This window comes from Mandrillus leucophaeus, unplaced genomic scaffold (assembly GCF_000951045.1).
Source record: "Mandrillus leucophaeus isolate KB7577 unplaced genomic scaffold, Mleu.le_1.0 Scaffold80, whole genome shotgun sequence".
NCBI classification, from domain to species: Eukaryota; Metazoa; Chordata; class Mammalia; order Primates; family Cercopithecidae; genus Mandrillus; species Mandrillus leucophaeus.
In genome coordinates this window covers 4,868,348-4,871,939 of record NW_012108697.1, presented here as the reverse complement: position 1 = coordinate 4,871,939, position 3,592 = coordinate 4,868,348, and the positions used below count along the sequence as shown (strand labels likewise).

General features: G+C 37.9%; 1 protein-coding gene across 6 annotated transcripts in view; it reads right to left on the bottom strand.

The window, feature by feature from the left end:
- BBIP1 (BBSome interacting protein 1) overlaps positions 1 to 3,592 on the bottom strand; it is a 21,054-nt gene that overhangs the window by 6,899 nt on the left and 10,563 nt on the right. The window contains exon 3 of one of the 6 annotated variants that reach the window (XM_011967542.1): positions 2,123 to 2,278. The exons of the other annotated variants lie outside the window; for them this stretch is intronic. The gene's annotated coding sequence lies outside the window, so the exon portion shown is untranslated. The remainder of the gene's footprint in view (positions 1 to 2,122; positions 2,279 to 3,592) is intronic. 6 annotated transcript variants of the gene reach the window in all.

The window sequence follows — 3,592 nt, the reverse complement described above, 5'->3', positions numbered from 1 at the left end:
AAAAAAAAAAAAAAAAAAAAAAAAAAAAAATCCCTGGTGTGATTTAGCTGGATAACCAAACTAAATAATGGGTGTGAGACCAGACTAGATCACTGAAGTTTCCTTCTGAACCTGGAGAATATATTATCAGTGGTCTTCAAATTTTCTACTTGCATACTCCCAAAGAGATTTGGGAAAACTAGGCATCACCTCATACACTGATATTTAAATTTATTATCATAAATTTAAATTATAAAGGATATAATTTCCAGCATATTTAAAAATAACTGTTACCTCAGTCTTTTAAAAACATCCAATATAATCTAAACGTAACAGCAATTTGATAGCTACCATCATCCATTAATAAAAAGCAGCTAATTTTTAAGTTAGAAGTTTTATATCATCTTTTTTTCTTCCTGGACCTCTATTTCCAACCCACTTTATTCTAGTGCAACATATTTTCATGCCCTTTTTTTTTTTTTTTTTTTGAGATGGAGTCTCGCTCTGTCGCCCAGGCTGGAGTGCGGTGGCACGATCTCGGCTCACTGCAGGCTCTGCCTCCCGGGTTCATGCCATTCTCCTACCTCAGCCTCCCGAGTAGCTGGGACTACAGGTACCCACCACCACGCCCGGCTAATTTGTTTTTTGTATTTCTAGTAGAGGTGGGGTTTCACCGTGTTAGCCAGGATGGTCTTGATCTCCTGACCTTGTGATCCACCTGCCACGGCCTCCCGAAGTGCTGGGATTACAGGTGTGAGCCACTGCGCCCGGCCTCATGCCTGATATTTTAATGATCATCCTATCATACTTCTTTGCTACAAAAATGTTTATAAACTTTAAAATATTTTGGATTCAGTTATTACAATTGGTACGAAATTGGTCAAAATGCATTACACATTGATGAAGCAATTGTTGAACATAAAAATAAAGTTATTGGCCATGTATGTTAATAAGAACATAGCTTTATTTTCTCAATTAGTTCATGTATATACATGGCTGAAAATTTACTTATTGCTACAATTCTGTTGTTGTTCTTTTTTTTTTTTGAGATGGAATCTTGCTCTGTTGCCCAGGCTGGGGTGCAGTGGCAAGATCTCGGCTCACTGCAACCTCTGCCACCTGGGTTCAAGTGATTCTCCTGCTTCAGACTCTTGAGTAGTTGGGATTACAGGTGTGTGCCACCATACCCAGCTAATTTTTGTATTTTCAGTAGAGACGGGGTTTCATCATGTTGGCAAGGCTGGTCTCGAACTTCTGACCTCAAGTGATCTGCCCTCCCTTGACCTCCCAAAGTGCTGGGATTACAGGTGTGAGCCACCGTGCCCGGCCCTATTCTTCATTTTTGTAGATGTAAACACTGAGATGAGAATGGGAAAATTTTTTTCAATCTTTGAACCTAAGTTATATGCTAACAATCATGTAGTGACCTATCATCAATAATTTTAAATGACTAGCAGACTACTCAATTAGGTATTCCTTCAGTATTGCTGAAAGCTGAGAACAGTCTCTTGACTTGCAAAAGCACTACTTAATAATTAGCAAAGCCCTTAGTCTTTCTTACTAGAGTTACCAATGTTTCCTTGTGTCTGTGTTTAGCTCCTAAGAGATGTTTATTCCCTTGAGCATTTTGTCATAGTAAGATTCTACCAGGCTAGAGAGATGCCTTTCCTTCATACGTTCTTAGAAAAATAATTGTGGGACTGGTACGGTGGCTCGCATCTGGAATCCCAGCACTTTGGAAGGCCAAAGTGGGAGGATTGCTTAAGCCCAGGAGTTCAAGACCAGCCTGGACAACAAAGCAAGACCTCATCTCTACAAAAAATTTAAAAAAAAGTTAGCCGGGCATGATGGAGTGTGCCTGTTAGTCTCAGCTACTTGGGAGGCTGAGGTGAGGGTACTGCTTGAGCCCGAGTTTTAGGTTGCACTGAGATATGATCACGCCACTGCATTCTAGCTTAGGTGAGAGTAAGAGCTTGGCTCAAAAAAAAAAAAAAAAAAAAAAAAGAAAGAAAAATGGTGAAAGGGGAAACAGGAAATGAGATGAAGCATGATGGTTTATCCACAGGTCCATTTTCTCAGGGAATGCATTATCAGCAGACATCACATATAAAAGTTTAGGATCTGAAAATTGATTGTTCTTAACCTCGCTTGCTTGTATACCCCTCCGATTGTCTTCAGGCATCTTGAGGGATATGCATATCCTGGTATATAGACTGATGATCAATACAATAACCACGCTGTTCTTTGAGATGTTTACGGACTTTCTGAGAAGATTCCATAGTATTAAATTTGAGAAGCCCTGGGAAGGAAAAAAGTTAAACTTTCTTTTTAACAGCAGAACTCTTTAGAAACTTTAATATGCTAAAGTATGTGATACATTTCAAACAGGAGAATTGAGTATATATTGTTTCCTAAAGTTATGTGATTCTGGAATTCTTTAAAAGTGCAATTATGGGACCAGTATTGCCTAGAACACACTTTGTATTCCTAGGGCAATGTCGCTTTCAATATGGCATATGTAGTAAGACGCACATTTAAGGAAAATACCAGTATTTACAAATAACTAATTTTGAAATTAGTAAAAACTGTATTTCTTTTGAATGTAACATTTATTAAAATCAAGTGAAGAATGACTTTTTTCTCTGTTAAGTGAAAAGTTTAGACCATCCTGGACAAAGCTGTTTTTTCCAAAAGGAATTATTTAAATATGAAAAGATAAAATCTTGCGAAAGACTTGTAGAGTTGGCAAAAATGACGTCTTTTTCTCCTATCACAAGGATATTCTGATATGGGGGTTTCTAGTGACACAAGTACAATATTTTGTGCCAAAATGCTAACTAATGGTTATTTATGGGCCTTATTTCTACTTTCTATTACATGAACATCCACTACTAAGAAAAGGTTAAGAACAAAATTGAAGTATTCAAATGGCAAGTCGTCTTATATTGAAATTTTAATTCAGCGTCAGACTTACTAAGGCAGTCTCTAGGCTTGAGGATCCTGAAGGATGGGGGTGGAGGGAGAAGAAATAGGCACATAAGCGAAGAAGCATAATGCAATATAAGTTCTAAACTTAGAAGTATTTGTAAAAATGCCATGGGAACACAGAATAGGGAGAAACTGTGTCAGGTACAAATGGTGGGGGAGGAACTTTAGGTGCAGGTAACAACAGTTTGTGGAGAGGCATGAAGATGGGCAACACAAAGCACATGGTGCATTATGGGAGAGGCAAGGAATGCTATTTAAAAAAAAAAGTTACGAGCAACCTGTCTGGAAACAAACCCAAACCAAACTGCAGTCAAATTGATTTTGAAGGAAATAAGGAGAACCACTGAAATATTTTAAGAATGAGAATGACCTGAACAGATTTAAATGTATTCAGGAGGACAATTACAGGGGTATTTCTAATAGTTTAGGTGCAGGTGAAAAATGGGTGCTTCAATTGAGCAACTAGCTACACTGTGAAATCATAAAGCTAGGGAAAGACAAGAGTTCAACTTTGGAATCTAATGACTCAGATATGCTTATGAGACTTTTCAGAACAAGTGTCCAATAGGCAAAGGGAAGTATATGAAGCAGTGATTTAAGTAAAAGCCATGATAGGGTGGTGGTT